Source organism: Rhineura floridana, chromosome 8 (genome assembly GCF_030035675.1).
Source record: "Rhineura floridana isolate rRhiFlo1 chromosome 8, rRhiFlo1.hap2, whole genome shotgun sequence".
NCBI classification, from domain to species: Eukaryota; Metazoa; Chordata; class Lepidosauria; order Squamata; family Rhineuridae; genus Rhineura; species Rhineura floridana.
The window spans coordinates 7,651,050-7,672,337 of NC_084487.1; the positions used below are offsets into that span (position 1 = coordinate 7,651,050).

The 21,288-nt window shown below is 45.4% G+C and overlaps 1 protein-coding gene and 1 long non-coding RNA gene across 10 annotated transcripts in view; one reads left to right on the plus strand and one right to left on the minus strand.

Moving 5' to 3' along the window:
* PLXNA4 (plexin A4) overlaps positions 1-21,288 on the plus strand; it is a 748,486-nt gene that overhangs the window by 354,152 nt on the left and 373,046 nt on the right. The gene's annotated exons all lie outside the window — the stretch shown is intronic.
* On the minus strand, positions 3,567-7,812 carry LOC133390136 (uncharacterized). The gene is made up of 4 exons (XR_009764308.1): positions 7,681-7,812; positions 6,904-7,164; positions 6,259-6,398; positions 3,567-3,740 (listed from the first exon to the last, which is right to left on the minus strand). It is a non-coding gene; the product is annotated as an uncharacterized LOC133390136 (long non-coding RNA).

Genomic DNA, 21,288 nt, shown 5'->3' on the forward strand with positions numbered 1-21,288 from the left:
AAATATATAGATGCAGATTTAGAAATAATTGCGATAATTCAAATAGAGAAACCATAGTAAGGAAAGTGCCAGGTGACGTGTGAGCAGAGCTTGGAAAAGTTACTTCTTTGAACTACAACTCCCATCAGCCCCAGCCAGCATGGCGCTGGCTGGGGCTGATGGGAGTTGTAGTTCAAAAAAGTAACTTTTCCAAGCTCTGCTTGTGAGCCTACTCAGTCTGCTGATCTGGTGGTGCTAACTCTGGAGGAGTTAACTTCAAGGCCTCTCCTGCTCTTCCTTTTCTGCCTGGGAATACCGGGTGCCGTAGGCTTAGAGGAAGGCAATGGTAAACCACCTCTGAATACCTCTTACCATGAAAACCCTATGAATATATCCAAAAGATTCATAGGGTCACCGTAAGTCATAATCGACTTGAAGGCATATAACAACATGTTGCTTCAACCCATGTGCATTCTGCTTGGTTGCAATAACATGTTAAAATGCAGTCTTACTACTAAATGGAATAACCTCAATCTTTATCATGTAATTAATGTGCCTTTTTCTTGATGGAATTATATTTGCTTCAAGATGTGTGTGGTTTGGGAGAGGGGGTTATGTAGCAGGGTTGGCGAGCTAGCAAAGAGAAGCAAAGAGAGGTGGTAGGCCCTCACCCTAATATAATGCATTTTAATTGTTATTTTTACTAATATATGCATTTTTATGCACACTTTCCTCTAATATATGCCTTTTTTGTACACATTGTTTGGTTGGAAGACTGCACCGCAAAATTTGAAGAAGCGTGCATTTAGAAGGATGGCTGTATCTTGGTTCTTGTGTTATTTTGGAAGTATGAATTAAGTAGGTTCACTTTTAAATGCAAACAGAATTGAATTCATCCCCCATACTTACTCCTAAGTAAGCGCTTAACTTTAGCATTTGGCAGCTGAGAATTTGCTGGTGGTGCTAAAGTCTGAGGGCATTTCATTTGCCCAAAAAAGCTCAGAGGAACAATTCTAAGATTGCATTTGGGCAGAACGTCAAAGCGGCACAATCAGCAATGATGAGGCATGGCTGGTCCACTTAGGCATTAAGTTTGCCAGGTTCAGTACATGGCATTGGTCTTGTGTTGCTTTGAACAGTAGCCTTTAAGGAGACCATGTCGGAATTTCTATTGAGTTGCGTAGCAGAGTTGCGTAGCGCTGCAGAACGGAGAGTATTGAGCAAGCTTAGTGTGTGTGTGAATCTTTGCTAAGATTCTACCTTCCCTGCAAATTAGTCAGACAGAGACTTTAAGCTTTAAAATAAGAAACAACTACTTTATCCTGGAAGTACATGCTTGATAGGAAAGAGTTCTATATCTAGCTAACTGGCTATGCTGGAGCAGCCTGCACTGGTCCCAGTGCTGGCCCTCATCCTGGTTGAGAGGAGAGACAAAGGAAAGATATCTGCTCCCCTCTCGAGAGAAAGAGAACACTGAGAAAGGCGGGAAGGAACTGGGATCAACATTCCTTTGCTTATCAGCCTAGCAGGAAGGGGAGAGACGGCAGAGGATCAAAGGGATAGGTATAGCCTCAACCAGCAAGAGGTCTAGCTCTCTCTAGCTACCCTTATTAACCCCATGCAGCCTCAACCCACCAAGTTGGAGTTGAACCTCATATATTCCAACAGACCATTGGTCAGTGAAGATATTCTCATAATAATGCCACAATGGTGGAAGAAGAGGCATTTAACCAAAATCTCCCCATGTGTTTCAACCTTCTTGTCACAGGGCCAAAGTAATGGAGGAGCTCATAGACATTGCCAAACAGCTGGAAGCAGCATGCACAGAGATGGGGGGTTGGGGGAGGAGAGAAGTTGGTTTTCTTTTTGAGCGTCTTTTTCACACTATCTTTGGAACCATTTCTTTCCTTTACAAGGAGGCATGAATGGCTTTTATTGGGCCTGCCAATGCTTTGGCTATTTGGATAAGAGGCTGTTTCTGTAAATATTGGCTCGAGTTGCACAAATACGCCTGCCGTCTAGAGGACAGTGAGATGGGACCCAAATCCCAACTGTTTAGATAGTGGATTTCAAGCAGGAGAGAATCAAGATTCCAGAAAATAGCTGTCTCTTGATGGCAAGCGCTTGAAAGGGCTAAAACTATAGAATACAATATAAGAAATAAAGAAGCGATAACTTGCCATTTAAAATCATGCAGCATCTAGCACAGTGCATTACCATTGCTACAGAAAATCATTAGGTGGTCTATTAAGGCCACCAGCAATTTTCAAGTGTCCTGTGGGGAAAAAAAGTTTAGGAACCACTTGTCTAGACTGTTTGGAGGGAGAGGGAGTCTGGTGGGTGGCTGGCCTTCCCTTAAGCTTGGCTTGATACCTGTCAATTCCCAATTTCTTTCATTCTCTTCACTTTGAGATAACTGATGCTATAAGCACCAGAAGGCTTTGCTATAGCCAACCCAAGTCCACTAGCACGTCTGTGTGAACAGACAACATGCTGTGAAGTATGTGTGCATGTTTTTAAAAAAAATGGCAGCTCTTGTGAGATACGTGTGGAGTTCTCCATGTCTGGATCTCCTCAGAGAACATCCAGTAATGGAAGATGAAAGCCATCCCCAGCAGGGCTTTGTTTTATTTTTTAAAGGGTCTTTGCTCATAGTCTGTTTCCTTTTTCTCAGAATATGTTTGCTCTCTAATGTGTGTTGACACAGTAAATACACATGTTTGTACAAACAGCCCAGCTGAGAGCTGCTTTGAAAGCCACTTGCAGGAGATGGAAAATGTGCTGCACAGATGACGGTGGGCAACCCACCTCCTGGTGTGCTCTGGAAAGCGTTCCCGCTGGGGATCTGGAGACTGGAAACTGGTGATGGTGGTGGCTGATAAGTGCTAGTGGAGAGAACTTGTTGCAGACAAAGCGGAGGCTGCATAGTGCTGAAGAGAGAGACTGGAAGGCGCGATCAGATCTGGCTTGGGGTTGAGGATGTGACATTACCGCCTGGGTCATGGGAATATGAGCCATTGGGCTGCCATTGGGCAGTTGGGCATTCACACACCTAAGGCACAAGCGACACAGAATGGCAGCAGGGGAGACCAAAGGTGTCAGATGTGAACCTGCCATAAGCTCATTGAAAGAGGGTGCAAGGAGTGCAGTTTCAAAGCACCAAAGGTGCTTCCAGGGCGTAATCCTGAACCCTTCCTTGGTGGCTGCACTTATCCACTTGGTCTCCAAATGTCCCCTTTCTACACCTGGGCTCCAGTATCCTAAGTCGTAATAGTACTAGTAATAGTACGACTAGTACGAATAGTACTTAGTACTGCTTAACATAGTACAGTCACAATTCTTTGGAGAGTTCAAAGTTGCTGGCCACCAAGAGGTCTTCTGCATCTTTCAAAGTTGTGCAGGGGAAAGGGAGGATTCCACCTTGTGGTTTTTCCCATTACGGTGTTGCAAGAACACCTGCACTTGGCTGACTTTCTCTTCTCCTAAAGATACAGGATCAGTCTCAGGGATTGAACCTGGCAACCCTAGTTCAAAGTGCTCTGCATGCTCTGTCTTGCTGTAATCCTTACAGTGCTACAATTCTGAGAGAAAAGGTATGGAGCTCCTTTTATTTAATGGGAGAAAAGGTGTAAAGTATAGGAGGTCATCACGTTAGCAGGCAGCTGTCTTGACCCATAAATAAATAAAGTCCATTGAACTCAGCGGTGCATACTTCTCTCTGCATAGGTTCAGCACTTTGAGCCTTGACGAAAGATCTTCAGCTGAAATTATAATTATTTATTACATTTATTAGTCACTTTCCACACAAAGGCCTGGTTTGCACATCAGTTTAAAACCATAGTTAAACTTAACCATGGTTTAAAGGTGCACGGGATGGAAATCACAGGCACTCTGCTCCTGTCTTGTTCCTGCTGCTGCCAAGGTGCTGAGAGCAAGTTTGTTTGGGGGGAACTAACCACAAGCTTCAGCTGTAACATCAAGACAAACCATGGCTTAGCTTCTGGTAGCATGGCGGCGGCAGGAGGAAGAGAGCAACGAAGCTGCAGCTTTCTCCCTGTTCATCAGTATACTGTGCATTGAGCTTTAAACCATAGTTAAGGTTAACCATAGTTTGCAGTGATGTGTGAAGACTGCTGAAGTCTCACTTACAAAAATAAAATCCCAATACAAATACGAAAGATTTTTTAAAACCTATATAAAAGATTAAAGGTGAACAGAGCCTTTTTTTTTTTTTTGAAAGCCCACCATCTCCAATATAGGCTTGCAACGTTTGGGTTGCTTTCAGCTAAGTCCTACTCAGAGAAGACCCACTGAACTTAATGAACCTAAGTTAGCCCTTTAACTTCAGTGGTCTACTCTGAGTAGGACCAGTATTGAATGTCACCCTTCTCTATAGCCTTCTAAAAAATTCGTCTAAGAAGGTCATCAAAAAACATAAGGAACTGAGCTCTCAATCCCGCCCCCTTCAAAGTTCAAGTGCTGAACCCTTATGACAGGGGCTAAAATGAGCCTGGGGCCCTCCAGATGTTGCAGGACTGCAACTCCCATCATCCTTGCCAATGGCTATGCTGGCTAGGGCTGATGGTAGCTGGAGTAAAACATCATCTGGAGGGCCAGAGGTCTCCCACCCCTGTTGTAGACGGTGCTACCAATCCGATTGCAACTAACATTTTGGACCCTTGGTCTGCAAAGGTTTCTCAGTAAGCCATGACAGCCTTCCTCTCAGTGTGCACGCTCTTCCATTCCATGTAGACACTTCATATTCCCAGATTTCTGAGTCTCACAGCATGCACGTTTCATTTATTTAGTCTTTCAGAGCTCAACCCTTCAGAAAGCTGTTCTTCATTTACTGCAGCTCTTCTTGAAATTACCCCCTACCCTGGAGAGCTTTGAAGGAAAAAATGGGATGGTGAATATGTCCCTCCCCCCCCTTTCTTTTCCTTCCATCACGTAAGCTGCTGGTGTTCCATATGTCCACCATGATGGAAATCAGAAAGGAATTGGAGGAATTCTGGAGGACGGTGGTGAAAAACTCAGTGCAAATGGCCAAAGGAGCAAAAAGCAAGTCTACGTGAATAGAGGGATTCTTCACAGATGTGGGAAATAAAGAGAAGGGTCCATGTAGAGAAGATACACCAGGGGTTGTAATTTTCAGGATCCAAGAATGTCTTCCATGTGAGTGTTTTTAATCTAAGTTGATCCGGAAGCTGCAGCTGGTGCAAATGCAGCAATGCAACAGCTCACTGGGGCAGGTATTGCCAACATGTTACCCTGCTGCTGAAAGAATTGCACTGGCTGCCTTTTAGCTACTGGGCTAAGTTCAAGGTTCTGGTGTTGGTGTACAAAGCTCTATGCAGCTCATGACCAGGATACCTGAAAGATTGTCTTATCCCTTATATACCCAGTCAGTCACTCCCCTCTGCAGGTGAGGGCCTCCTGCAGATACCATCTTATCAGGCCCATTCTGCACAACATAGGAAGCGGACCTTTAGTGTAGCGGCACTGACATTTTGGAATTCCCTCCCCTTAAATATTAGACAGGCATAATCTCTGTTATCTTTTTGGTGCCTATTGAAGACCTTCCTCTTTCAAAAAGCCTTTTAAGTGGAGACCTTATCAGTCTGTGCTGAAATTGCTTTTTAAGATTTTTTTGAGTTATTTTTTAAAGATGTTAAGATGTTTTGTTTTAATATGTTTTAAACTCTTTTGTTTTTAAGATGTTTTTAAGTCCTTTTAGTGTTTTTGTTTGCCAACCTGAGTTCTTCCTGGGAGGAAGGGCAGGATAAAATCAAATAAATAATAATAAATAAATAAGACAGGGATAGGGAATCTCAGCCCTGGGGGCAAACGTTGCCCTCCAGGCAACTCTGTCTGGCCCTCAGGATTTTCCCCAGGCTTTACCCCATCCCCAGGCCCCTCTCTCCAGTTCATTCACATCCCCTCCCCAGCCCTGCACCCTCCTCGATTAGTTTTGCGTGGCTGGAATGTGAACTCTGATAATGCCTTTTGCTTGCCTAGATGGTGGATGGAAAGATGTGTGTGTGGAAGCCTTTGACTTTTGCATGGCTAGAATACAGCCTACTGTGCAAGGGTAAGAGTCACATTCATTTCCCAGCCCACTTTTGCCTGTCACGCCACCCTCTTCTTTCTTTGTCTCTGCCCACCCCCTAGCATATGGTCCTTAGAAGGGTGCCCATGATAGAATGCGGTCTCTGGGCTGAAAAAAGTTTCCCCACACCCTTGCACTAAGAGCTATTGTAAAAAGGGTCCAGGTCATACTTGTTGGCCAATGAGAAGTTGTGATGAGTGGTCCTTTATGACATCACAATACAGCAGCCAGCCAGCCAGCCAGCAGGGAAAGTCTCATCGGGATGAATAAAGCCTTGAAGTTGGGAGGTGTAGCGTTTCTTCCTACTGCTCTGAACAGAAGACAAAAAAAAAACAATGAAGGGGTATGTAAACTTAAAGATAAATGGTTCTACGAAGTAATTTTCCATTTAGAGATCTGAAATTTATCAACATTTAATGACTCCAGGGGAAAATGTGCTCTTCACTAGTGGGAGCAGAAGAAAGTTCCTTCTCTCCCCAATAAGGGGAAATTGTGAGGGAGGGAGGAAGAGAGTGTAGAATTTAATGGGCTACCAATACTAATCTGTAGTATCCATTGGAATCAGGAGCAATATGAAATAGTTGCTCTAATGTATTTACTACATAAAGAGGGGGAAAAACATAAGCGCAGAAGAGCCCTGCTGGATCCGACGAAAGGCCCTTTAGTCCTGCGTCCTGCTATTCAGAACGACTCCCAGCAACTGGTATTCAGAAGTATACTGCCTCCAACAGTGGAGGCAGAGCACAGCCGTTGTGGCTAGTAGCCATTGATCGCCTTCTCCTCCATGGATTTGTCTAATCCTCTTTTAAAGCTACCTTAGTTGGTGGTGATCACGGCATCTTGTGATAGTGATTTCCATAGTTCAGCTATGCACTGTGTAGAGAAGAAGTCTTTCATCTGCTTGGAATCTTCCAACATTCAGTTTCATTGGATGGCCCAACTGGGTTCTAGTGTTATGAGATAGGGAGCCTATCCACCTTCTTCAGACCATGCATAATCTATACGCATCTGTCATGGAGCATTGGGCTGTAAACAACAGAATGAAATTCAACAGGGACAAGTGCAAAGTTCTGTACCTAGGAAAAAGAAACCAAATGCACAGTTATGAGATGGGGAATACTTGGCTCAGCAATACTACATGCAAGAAGGATCTTGGGATTGTTGATCACAAACTGAATATGAGCCTCTAGTGCAATGTGGCTGCAAAAAAGGCAAATACTATTTTAGGCTGCATTAACAGAAGTATAGTTTCCAAGTATTGGTTCCCCTCTATTCAGCACTGGTTAGGCCTCATCTTGAATACAGTTCTGGACACCATATTTTAAGAAGGATGCAGACAAACTGGGACAGGTTCCAAGGAGGGCAAGAAGGATGATCAGAGGACTGGAAACAAAACCCTATGAGGAGAGACTGAAAGCACTGGGCATGTTTAGCCTGGAGAAGAGAAGACTGAGGAGAGATGTCAGTCTCTGGTGGCTGCACCAAGGTGATATATGGTGCTGTAAAACAATTAGCCGGCAGCTGCCTATGCAGGGGCTTGGTTGTAACGAACATAAGCAAGGGAGAGGATCAAGGGATCTCAGTGAACGTACCAGGTTGTCTTCCAAAAGGCAAAGGCAGATGAACAAAGCAAGGCCCGATATTCTAATGACAGTAATCTGGGTTTCAAGGCACGGCTGGCAAGGGTCTGATGCTGGCGTCTTGACGATGCTTCCAGCCAAAGGTAAATGGTGTCTCACTGCCTTTTAAGTGCCCCTCCCTGGTTCAGGTGCTAGCAATAAGCCCTCTGACTCCCAGGAGCTTGTAGCCTTCAAAGGCCAGAACGCCTGTATTGCTCTGCTACTTGCAGGCGTCTTTGCTCTGCAGGGGGTGGAGGGGCCTCCTCTTCACTCCCAGAGTCTGACTGGGGACCCCCGCTGTATCCTGACCATCTACCGGTGGTGGTGGTGGGGGTCTGGAGTTGCTTCTGGGGTGGGTCTGCTTGTTCCCTCTCCCTCTTTCCTGGGCCTGCTGTGCCAATCCCCTGCCCCTCATCCTCCTCTGAGGACTCATCCAATGGAGGCATGACAGAAGATATGATAGCACTTGAAACGTTCAAGTACTTGAAACATTGTCACGCAGAGGAGGGGCAGCATCTCTTCTCGATCATCCCAGAGTGCACGCCATGGACTAATGGGCTCAAGTTACAGGAAGCCAGTTTTTGGCTAAACATCAGGAAAAAACTTCCTTACTGTTTGAATGGTATGACAATGGAACCAATGACCTAGGGAGGTGGTGGGTTCTCCAACACTGAAGGCATTAAAGTGGTAGCTGGACAGCCACCTGTCAGGTATGCTTTAACATGGATTCCTGCATTGAACAGGGGGTTGGACTTGGTGGCTTTAGAAGCCCTTTCCTACTGTTCAATGATTCCATGATCATTTCCCCACTTCTTTCCATTCTTTCTCAACCAAAAATCACCAAATGTTGCAACCTTTCCTCATAGCCGTTGTTAATGTGGAGTTTGCTTCCACAAAGTGCACTTGCATGGAGCTTGTATCTTGCAAAATATGTCCAGATCTTGTTTTTGACAACAGGTAGTTGAAATGGCAATGTCTTTATGAAGCATTTCTATCTTACCTTTACCTTGGGTTCACTACAAAGCAGGACAGGATTCTTCCTGGAAGATTTATCAGGTTTGTTCTTTGCCCAATGCACCGACCCAACCAAGAGGCAACTGGAGAGAAAATTTCCCTCCTCTCCAATGATACTACTTCAGGATCAAAACCTGATTGCAGGTGCATTTCTCCCCATTCCAATCACTGTGGATTGCTTTCATCTAGATGCTGCCACCTTGTGGCATCTGGGAGTCACTGTTTTGTCACCTCTCCAAGCACAGCTGTAAAGCTAGTTCAAGCAGCGAGTGCATGCGTGCGTGAGAGAAATTGTATGGAATTACTGTCTTTAGCAAGGATGTTCCTCATTTTCTGCCACTTGTTCTGTATAGAAAAATCATCCTTATGACAAGCACTGTATCAGATGTCAGATGTTTTGGCTGTTAACTTGCATAGGTCAAAAGAACACCTTAGCAAAGTGGTGCCTGATTAAATGTTACTGGAAGCCTACGCACAATGAATTGGCTGCAAAGTTCAATCAGGATGTGAAATTCAGTTCCTTCCCCACTCCCACCAGTGTATTGCCAGCTGCTTCTAGACACAGCTGGACCGTTGGGGTTGCTGTGCCACAGTGGAAGTGCCCATTGTCAGTTTCCTGTACCTTGGAGCTAGGATGAGCTGGCCCTAAAAGCACCTTGATAGCTCCTTCGAAGTTCTGTCTAAAAGCTGGAGCAGATCCCACTCCATTGACATGAAGCCACCAGCTGCCACTGGCCTACAGGAACCTTTGGGGAAAGATCCATTATCCCAATAAAGTCCCAGAGTGGACTCAGTAAGCTCTTCTCCCTTCCTTGTCATCTGCTGAGTCCTGGTGCACATCTGGCCAGAGCTTGGAAAAGTTACTTTTTTTGAACTACAACTCCCATCAGCCCCAGCCAGCATGGCCACTGGATTAGGCTGATGGGAGTTGTAGTTCAAAAAAGTAACTTTTCCAAGCTCTGCATCTGGCTTATCCATCCTCCTGGGTAGACCCCTGACAGTGAAGCCCTCTGACTGCTGAGTCTGGATGTCTTGACAGGCTGGACGACACCTCCATTCCTGGAGTGTCTGAGGCCAAGATATGGTGTGTAGGGTCAATGGAAGGGGCAGGCGAGATATCCTTGGAGTTGGGTAACAGGCACCTCTACTTTCGGGTCCCTAGTTATGCTGCTGATCTCCATGGGATCCCACTGCTCATCCTCAGGTGAGGCTCCTGGTGTCATGGACCGGTCGTCATGCTGACCACTTCTGCCTTCAGTGCTATATTCAAAGGAACAGGAGCCCTGCCAGGGCCTAGGGCAGCCTTTCCCAACTAGTGGGCCACCAGATGTTGTTGGACTACAATTCCCATCTTTCCTGACCATTGGCAATGCTGGCTGAGGCTGATGGGAGTTGTGGTCCAACAACATCTGGTGGCCCACTAGTTGGGAAAGGCTGGCCTAGAGACTGTAAACCTAACAACCCAATGTCCCTCTTTAGCACCCTGACCGACGACCTGTGGCTCTTTCCCCTGCCTCTTGTCTTCCTTCTTCTTGTCGGCCATGGCCTCCTGTTCCTTGGCCCCACATGTGGTTTTGCTTTAGTCCTATTTCCTCCTTGGCTGCTCCTTCCTTTTTCTCCTTCCTTTTGCTGCCTGCCTCCACCACTCACAGCTTCCATTGCACAGTCTCCTTTGTCCCAGTTTCTTTAGTGCCAACCTTTTTTGCCGAACTCTCTACCCCAAGGATGGGGGAGTTGTGTGCCTCCAGATGTTGTTGGGACTCCAACTCCCAACAGTCCCAGTCAGCATGGCCAATGGCCAATAACATCTGGGGGGGGTCTCCTCCCCTGCTCTAGAACTCTCATTTACCCCAACTCTTCCTCCCCACATAGTATACAGCATATATGCTACAACGTTAAATGCTATGAGTCTTCTTCAGAGGTCTTTCTCGCCTCCTCCATGAACATGCTGACACCATTCAAATGGAGTGCTTGTAACTAGGAGTGTTCATCATGCCCACTTAGCCAAAATAAAACTGGGATGGAGAACCTGCGGCCTTGCAGATGCTGCTGTACTCCCACTCCTGTCATCCCCAGCCAATATAGCAAATGGTCAGGGATGGCACAAGCTGCAGTCCAATGACTTCTGTGGGTGGGGCAGACTATCTGCTACCCAGCTCTAGAACTCCCATCTCTCTTCTCACCCATCCTGAAGTGACTTACAATATAATAAAAAAAATATAAAACAGTCACACACACACACACAAGGGGCTGCTGCCCCTGCTGCTCGCCAACCTTGCCTACCGTCTTCTTCTTCTTCAGACACCATTCTTGCTTTGGTTTCATGCCTCCTCCTCCTCTGTGAACATTTTGATGTCATTCAAGTCTCCAGGCAGTTTGGAATGTTTCTGACTTGAAATGTTCACACCCATTTAGCCAATCAGTGTTGGAGGCTTCACTGACGCAAGAGCAACGCAACAGAGAAGGCATCCTTTACACACGCACCTTCTGAACTCCAGAACGTTTCCTTATTCCAGAGAGCGGGTGGCCCTTTGGGTGCTGTTCGACTCCAACCCTGATTAGCCCCAGCCAGCATGACCAATGGTCAGGGATGATGGGCGCATGATCAACAACATTTGGGGAGCCAGAGGCCCCCCTCCCCTGCTCTAGATTTCCCATCTCTCTTCTCGCCTCAACTCTCTCTCCCCATACAGCATACACTCCTCTGGAGGAGTCTCCATCCCTGCCTTATATACAACAGCTGCCCTCAATGGCCACCAGGTCCCCTAAGTTCCAGACATCATAGTTCTTCATGAAACTGAGCATGTAGAATAGAAAACAAAAATGCCCAGTACAAGTAAATAGTCATGGTGGCTACCATGTTGGTTTTAGTATGATATCATGAGCCACTTGGAGGACAAAGGGAAGAGGAGGCGGCTAGATGGAATGTCTAAAGGGGCTCAATGTGTTCCATGTTGCCTATTGAAGAGTACAATCATAAATATTGGGCTTGCAACCCTAGTCATACTTAAGAGGAGGTAAGTCCCATTGAACTTCGTGGATCAGTGTTTTGAATCGTTGTAGTAATGTTTGACTTTCCTCACTGAGACAAATAATTTCCCCCAAATGGGAAATAGCTTGATCCATTTCTGAGCCAATCTGAATGTTGACCGTCCTTGTGGACACACACATCAATGGTTATCCTTCAAGCTCTCACCCAGCAGCATCCCCACTCCCAAACCATTCTACTCCCTCCCGTTTAAATTCAACCGCTGGCAGCAGGCAGCTGATGGGAGATGGAAGGTAAGGGCATAAAGAGGCCACACACCTCCCAAAGTCATGCAGGCAGCTCTCCTAGTTAATGAAGGATTTGTGTGCATGCGTATGTCCCTAACACATAGCCCTTACTGGGTCCTCCCAAGAAAAGGGAAACCTGTGGCCATCAGCTAGACCAGTGTAGGGAACCTCTGGCCCTCCAGGTGTTGCTGAATTACAACTCCCATCATCCCTGACCATTGGCCATGCTTGCTGGAGGTGATGGGAGTTCAGCAACACATGGAGGGCCAAAGGGTCCCCAACCCTGAGCTAGATCCTTCCTATCCAAATCCAGTAGCCAGAGATTGAGGCAGATTTGCATTGTTCCATGCATAGTCCAAAGTAGGAAACCATGGAGGAAACTAGCCAATCATTTGGCCTCTGCATGGGAGAATGGAAGCCTTCAATAATCTCTGGATAGTGGATTGCACCAAGGCGGCTTTGGTAGGGGTTGCCAGAAAGAAGGATTTCACCAGCTATCGTTTTCCGCATTGCAAAGCTGCAGTGACAGGAAAACACCAGCTATGGTGCTGTTCTCCCTTGTGTGGCATGTTTAATGCTGCCAGAGCTGTCTCAGATACTGGAATGGGTATCTGTTTCCATAAACCACTGCATCGTTCCTATTGTGCCTCAAAGGACCCAGCCAGGATCAGTGTCATGTTGAGCTAGATGCCACACAAATAGGTCATAAAGGCGAAGAAGATTCCTCCAGGCTTTAGGATCCATGGGGGACTTTCCCTGAAGGCTGCATGTGCTTTGTGAGTTCTTCAGAAGAAATTCTATTATCTTGAAATGAAGCATTCAAATCCTTAGATGCTTCCTCTCCTTTCCATTTTGCCTCCCCTGGTTGCCAAGATATTAAGGCGCAGACTAATATTTTCCCCACTGCATTTCCTCTTCTGCCTGCCTGCCAAGATCTGTGTGTGCAAACAAGAGTTTCTTCCTTTTTCTAATTAGCCATCCTCCTTTGCTCCTCAAAGGGAATAGCATAAAATGAAAGAACTAGCAAGCAGAGGGAGGGGGAAAGAGAAAAATAGGAGGGAGAGGAAAACCAGGTTGGTCTTGTTGAGCCTTACTCAAATGTGCTCACATGCAAAAGTGGAAATAGCTGTTTTGGATGTGCACCTTAACGTGGTGAGGGGGTTTGAGTGTGTTGAAGAAGCTGAGAGCAATGCCGTCAGGAGTGTAGACCAACAGCCTAGACTCCTAGCAGGGGTACCCAAGGCGGAATGGTCAAAGCTGAAACACCAGACTAAGATGCATCCAAACTCAGAGGAAGGCAATGGTAAACTGTGAGCCGTCCTTCCCTGGCTCTCCCTGTCAGGTTCCTACCTGCTCGTGGTTACTGCCTGTCTCTAGGCACCACCAGGGACTCCACCAGTCCGGACCGCTCTCTCTTATGATTTCTCTCCCCGCTCTAGCACAGATCTAAACAGATCCCCCTGCTAGGCAACCACCAGTAACGTCCCAATACTAGTATTCCCAGAGACTCTGAATACTGGTATTGTTATTCTCTTCACCGCTGCCACCATTTGTTACAGTTCCCCTTCAGCCTTGGTCATTACCTTACCCTCCCTTCTGGTCTGTGAAACCCCAGCCAAGGCTCAGGCCTTTGGTAAACCAAATTAAGTATTTATTAAAGATAACAAAGCTAACAAGATTAACAAGATTTCTTCTTAAGGCACATAAGCATATGGTTTTACTCAATACTAATCCGAACTCCATCTCCCTCCTTCTTCACGCTCTCCTGGCAAACAACTCTCTCAAACCCCACCAAGCAATCCACTCTTTCTCTTCTCCTCCCAGATTCCACAATTTACCACCTCACATTCACCCAGATTTACCTGTCATCATTTCATTTATACTGTCAGCCATTTTAAACATTCAGCCAATCATCAAGCATTCTATTGCCCATTCACTCCCCCTCCTCTTTCACTACTTACCATGTATACTCTAAACAACCAGCACTTACCATATATACACTAATATATAGGAACATCACATAAACCACCTCTGAATATCTCTTACCACGAAAACCCTATGAACAGTGTATCCAAAATGCAACATGAGATAGTGCTGGAAGATGAGACCCCCAGGTCAAACGGCACTCACCGAGCTACAGGGGAAGAACACAGGACAAGGACAAGTAGCGCTGTGACTAATGACACAGCTGGGTCAAAGCCGAAAGGAAGTCCAGAGGCTGATGTGCACAGACGCGAAAGGAGAGTCCGGAGTTGTACAACACACACAACAGGAACATGGAATGTGAGAAGCATGAACCAGGGAAAGTTAGAAATTGTCAAGCAAGGAATGGAGCATATTAACATTACAATACTTGGTGTGAGCGAACTAAAATGGACGGGAATGGGACATTTCCAATCAGGCAACTACAAAATATTTTATGCAGGAAATGAGAATTAAGAAGAAATGGGGTTGCTTTAATAGTGAGAAGTGATGTAGCAAAAGCAATTAGGAGCTACAATGCAAGGTCTGAGCGAGTGATATCAATGAGATTAAATGGGAAACCTATTAACATAACCATCATCCAAGTCTATGCTCCGATGGCAAATGCAGAAGAAGAGGAATTGGAGAGATTTTATGCAGAAGTACAGGAAGAAATTGATCACACACCAAAACAAGATGTCCTGATAATCATGGGGGATTGGAATGCAAAAGTAGGGAACAGAGAAGAATTAGGAATTGTGGGGAAATGGGGCTTAGGAGACAGATATAAAGCAGGAGAAAGACTTATTGAATTCTGTGAAGCCAATAAGTTGTTTCTTGCGAACACATTTTTTGAACAACCGAAAAGATGACTATACACATGGACATCACCAAATGGTCAATATAGGAATAAAATTGATTATATAATTGGTAGCAGAAGGTGGAGAAGTTCCATACTTTCTGCAAAAACAAGACCAGGAGCAGACTGTGGTACAGATCATGAACTGGTCGTATCGAAAATCAGAGTAAAGCTAAAGAAGACCAACAAAGCAATCATAACGCCAAAATACAATTTAAATAACATCCCAGAAGCATCTAAAGATCAAATAAGAAACAGGTTTGAGGCTTTAAACTTAGTTGACAGAGAACCAGAAGAACTATGGAATGAAGTCAGAGACGTTATCAGAGAAAAATGCAAAAAGAAATACCTCTAGTTAACAAGAGAGAAAGACCCCAATGGATGACTGAAGAAACTCTTCAAATGGTTAAAGAGAGAAGGAAAGCAAAAGCAAAAGGAGATAGAAACACAGTCAGAACCCTAAATGCAACAATACAGCAACTAATACGTAGGGACAAAGAGAACTATTACAATAGTCATAAGTCATAAGTTGTAGTCGACTTGGAGGCACATAACAACAACTGAGAACAAAGCCTTTTTTCTCATCAGGTGGATGGAGATGTTGGTTGCTAAAAGGCAGCATATATGTACGGACAACTGAGGAATTCATTCAGTTTGTATTCTGGTACGAACTGACATCCATCTGCACCTCCCAGGCTCATCAGAACATAGTTGCCCTTCAGATTTCAATCTTACTGTATTGTTATGAGGTTGTCCATAGGCTGCCTCTTTAAAAATCGACCTCTTTTTGCAAGGAATCATAGAATCGTAGAGTTGGAAGGGGCCTATAAGGCCATCAAGTCCAACCCCCTATGCAATGCAGGAATCCAAATCAAAGCATTCCTGACAGATGGCTGTCCAGCTGCCTCTTGAATGTCTCCAGTGTTGGAGAGCCCACTACCTCTCTAGGTTCCATTGTCGTATGGCTCTAACAGGAATTTTTCCTGATGTTTAGCCAAAATCTGGCTTCCTGCAACTTGAGCCCATTATTCCGTGTCCTGCACTCTGGGACGATCGAGAATGGCCGCTTTAAGCGGCTAGAAAGCCCAGCTACCGTTGCAAGTGCTACATGCACGTCCACAATGGGGCTCCCGACACACTCCAGGAGTGATGAGGCATGATGACAATTTGGGGAAATGTTACTGAGTTGGAGAGCATCTGTTCTGCATGCAGAAGGTCTCAGGTTCAATCCCCAGCATCTCCAGGTACAGCTGGGTAAGACTCCTGCCCAAAACCCAGCCAGTGAAGACAATCCTGAACTAGATAAACCAATGGTCTGACTCTGTATATTCTACGTCAGATCATGGGTCCATCTAACTCAATACTGTCTACATTGATTGGCAATGGCTCTCCAGAGTTTCAGGCAGTAGGTCTCTCCCAGTCCAGGGATTTTCTGCAGGCTCGGTCACTGAGCTATGGGGCTTGTACCCTTCAAAAAAATGGCGGCTCCTGTGCCCCTGTCTTACATTTTGAGAATCCAGGGTGAGGCCAGCTGATCTTTTTTTTTTTTGGGGTGGGTTTTGCTTTTCACAGTGAAAGGTGACATTTCATGGCATGCAGAGTGTTCTCCAAAAGAGCACCCTAAGGGGGACATGCCTTTTCCTGTGGAATTGCAATCCCTTCTCCTTTCTTAGTGAAATACTTACCTTTTCATAGTGTGCGTATCAATAGTGGTGCACAGGGTGGGGGCGCCCCGCCTAACGCCAGCATCACTTCTGCTTACCTGGATGGGGAATGGGGCAGGGCAGGATGGTGGCTGTGTGGTCGGGGCCATGTGGGTGCACCATTGGCACTGCTGGTGCCTCTCTGGTGCTCCTTCCAGTGCACCCACATGACCCCGATCTCGCCTTCTCCCTGCCCCTTCCCAACCTCATCCACATCAGCAGCACTGATGTCTGTGGCAGGAGGGTGGCCCTTCATCTCCACCCCACCACACATGCTGCTACCGGTGTATATGAAATGTTTTGCACAAAGAAGGATGACCCATTTTGTCTCATTCCTCTGGCCTGTCCCTCATTTTCTAATGTTTTCGTTGGTCAGTTATTGGCAGAACAAGCACTTTTTCAAGTGGTTCAGGAGTTACATGCATGGTGCCATGAGTTTCCACATTTCTCTATATTATAAAGAAGAGCTGAGAAGGTTTCCTTCATTTCTGATCTCTTGTTTTGTGGGCTTCTCCAGCTCTGAAAGGGGCGGGGGGAGGCTGAGAAGATGTCTGTCATTGAACCCAGCAGTGGAGAGATGGAAGCGGGGGAGACGTTTGGTGAAATCTGACAGGACTGGCTCTGAAGACAGCAGCCGGTGGTCCTGGCTTCATTTTGCTCCCTCCTGGACAGCACTCGATAGGCCTGTCTGATCTCTGCCGCCTTTGTGTCGTGACTGGCACTTGTTGTATTGATGCTGAACTTCTGACCTTGTGTTGTCTCAGTCTGTGACCTTATGTCAAAACCACTTGGGGTAGAGTTTCATTGACCGGGTTACCTCAGGTTCCCAAAGGAGAATGATTGCTCAGGCCAGTGAGCGACAGGCGCTCTTTACTCCCTCTGCTCCCTCCCTCCCTCCCTCCCTCTTTGCCTTTCTCTCACAGTGTCAGGGATAGCAAAGGAGGGACAGCCAGGGAGAGAGAGGGAGACAGGGCTGAAGCATTAACCTGAGTGGTCACTTCCTCAACCCTTTCCCCCCCAAGCGCCCTGATAATTTAAATTGTTTTTATAAGATCTGTTTTAAATTGTATTTGTTTTAATGTTTTTAGTTACTGTAAACCGCCCAGAGAGCTTCGGATTTGGGGCGGTATACAAGTACAATAAATAAATAAATAATTTGAGAGCCAGTGACGGGTAGGGATGGAAAGATCTGTCAATTTCGTTTCACTCCGTTGCTCATTTTTCCAATCTTAAATTCAATTCTCCACATTTCTGCTGCAATTTGTGATTTTTTTTAAAAATCCTCATGAAAATTCTCCAGCGTTTTAGTGAGGATTTCTCCAAATAAACCCATTTTTGCAGGCCGTTTTGACCAATGTACACATTTTTGCAAGCCATTTCTCTTCATATAATGCATTTTTGTATGTTATTGTCAAATATTCGTTTTTATGGACGCTTTCCCCCATTGTAGGCATTTCTGTAAACATTGGTTGGTTGGCGAACTGCATTGCAAGATGAAAAGAAGTGCACATTTCGAAGGGTGGCTGTGTTTTAGTTCTCTCGATTTGGCTTGAAATGAAAATGGAATAGAATTTCTTCCCCATCCTTAACGACAGGGTCATAGCTAGGCTTGGATGGGCTCTGCTGCAGAACTGGGAACTGAAATGGCACTTTGGACGCCATACACAAACTTGCTCCGAGGATACCAGGCACCCTTGTTCCTGTTGCAATCATGTGTTCTCCCTCTACTGCCAGGCAACCACGTCCACTCTCCCCTTGCAATATACTTTTTCCTGTTTTCTGGTTTGCCTTCCCACCTCACTTCTCACAGATCCAAGCCCCAGGACATCTATCCTAGGCTCCCATCTAGATGAATATATTATTTCTAATTTTCCAGAACATAATGCATTTTGTATGCAATTTTCATGAATATGTGCATTTTTAAGCACACTGTAATCCAGTATACACATAAGAGGCTGTATATCTACCTTTTCTGCAGTGGAGGTGGGGGGCAGCCTTTAGCAGGGACTGTGGGAAACTTTCTTTCTTTCTTTCTTTCTTTCTTTCTTTCTTTCTTTCTTTCTTTCTTTCTTTCTTTCTTTCTTTCTTTCTTTCTTTCTTTCTTTCTTTCTTTCTTTCTTTCTTTCTTTCTTTCTTTCTTTCTTTCTTTCTTTCTTTCTAAAAACACTTTATTTTCAATGACAGAACAGCTCCACCCTCAGCAACCCAGCCACAGTGTTCTTAACCCCCAAATTATCTAGACACAGGAGAGTTTTGGAATATTTGGGGGGAAAGATCATGGTGACCACCAGTGCATTCATGAGGGCTCTTGAACTCTTGCATTTTCAGTTGCCTCCCTACACCCCATAATGTGAGAAGGAAAAGGTGGCATGTGGGATGCATGCAATGCACAGAGGGAAGCTAAGGCTTTTGGAGTGTTGACTCTCAGTATGAGCAACATCTATGACAAACAGGCTAACCTCTTTTCAAATGGTAGTGTATTGCTTGGGGAATCATAGTGATCTCAAAAAGGCTTCAGTTCAGCTTCCTTTATGACATCTGTTGGTCGATCAAAGGCCCCTTTGGGGCAATGCCTGCTGCGCTCCTCTGGAGCCAGCCGGATCCTGGGAGGTCATTATTACATTCCATGTGTGGCAGCATGATCTCATCCCCAACTGAAGAATAACGTGTGCCCTGCCAGCCTTAAAAATGTGTTGCCACAAGGACAGTTTCCGAACAGCACGCCATGTGAGTCCTCATGCAATCCACATCACTTACAGATTCCCATTAGGGTTGCCATGTCCATGGCCTGAGACTGATCCTGTATCTTTAGGAGAAGAGAAAGTCAGCCAAGTGCAGGTGTTCTTGCAACACTCTGATGGGTAAAACCACAAAGTGGAATTCTCCCTCTCCCCTGCACAACTGTTAAAGATACAGAAAACCTCTTGGAGGCTGAGCTGGCAACCAAGATGCTTTGAGGAAGCCATTACTGTTTAAAGTGGTATGATACTGCTTTAAATGTATAGTGCAGATGGGGCGATAGTCAAGTTCCAGAGAAAGCAAGAAAAAGGAAGGTTAAAGTTTGCTGCTGCTTGCAGTGTCAGGTTGTTCAGACTGATGGTCCAACCTTTGGTAGGGATGGGAAGAAATTCAATTTGCTTTGCATTTAAAACCAAATTTGTCAAATTTGCACTGTCTGATACAATCTGAGAACTGAAACATGGCAATTCTTCAAAATCCACATATCCAAATTTGCAGTGCATTTCTCCAACCAATGCTCACAAAAATGCATGAATTAGTGGGAAATGTGCATAAAATTAATATGTGAAAATAACATACAAAAATGCATTATGTTAGGAGAAACTGCTTGCTAAAATGCGTGCATTGGCCAAAACTGCATACAAAAACGTGTTTAGTGGGAGAAATTAGCACATAAAGGCTGAAGAATTTTTATGAGAATTCATTTTTTAAAAAGTTTTTGCAAATTGCTGCAGAACTGAATTTAAAATTGGAAAAATGAGAAACAGAGAACTGAAACTGATACACCTTTCCATCCCAAGCCCTTGGTGAGAACAAGGCTTTGTAGGCCTGGGTGACCTGGGATTGGTCTGTGAGTCACCTGATATGATTTGCACCCTAGACGGCATCTTTGCCCTGCAACAATTAGTCCTCCAGGTTTTCAAGGCAGGCTGATTGCCAGGGTCACAGCTGTTGTGTCCTGACTGCTGGGTGGTTTGGCTTGAGATTTACAGCAGGAGTGGCTAACCTGTGGCCTTCTAGGTGTGGTTGGACTCCAATTCCCATCAGCCAGCCAGCATGGCCAATGGGCAGGGATTATGGAAGTTGTAGTCCAACATCTGAAGGGCCTCACCCATACCTTTCAGGCACCAGAAGGACGTTGTAAAACACACACACACATATCCCATGAATCCATGGAAACTTGCTGTGTGTGTCTTGGTATGTGAGACTTCTCAGCATCGGACTACAATTCCTAAGATTCTTTAGGACAGCCTTTCGCAACCAGTGTGCCTCCAGATGTTGTTGGACCACAACTCCCATCAGCCTCAGCCAGCATTGCCAATGGTCAGGAAGATGGGAGTTGTGGTCCAACAACATCTGGAGGCACACTGGTTGCGAAAGGCTGCTTTAGGAGGAAAGTCATGATCTTAAAACTGGTATGAAATAGATATGTTTGTAGCATAGATATGACTACCCAAACGAGGATTTTGTGAAGATGAATTCAATAAAGAAGTTTACATTCTTTACAAACTAAATGTTCTGCAGGACATTGCATGGAGAGTTTTGTCAAACATGACAATATCAGGCACTCGTAGTCCAATGTCGCAAAGTCCCCAGGAAGGGCAAGCCTGTTCCATCTGGCAAATGCAAGCCGCTTCTGGGATGAGCCCAGCCTTTGCTAATGGACGCCCTGGCAAGGCTTATTGCGTGCTGAATGCATGCTCTTGGCAGGCTGTTACCTTGAAAAATGAGCTCTCCCAAGCTTGCCTCTTGTTGCTACAAACGAATGCTTCCCATTGATTAGCACACGGCTTGTAAGTGTCTAATTTATCAATCAGCCAGCGCGGTGGGAGTGTGTGTAAACCAAGATTTCAAAAATTATGTCATCTGTCAATTGACTGGGGAATGTTAATGTTGTGTGGGCTTGGTGCTGAGGCCCCTCGATTGGAGGAGGAATGAAATGAAGGTGAATTAAATTGTCTCCCTCTGTGGCTGGTGGCCCAAGGCTATTACTGGCTTTCAGAGTACTGGACTGGACCTGGCAAAGGA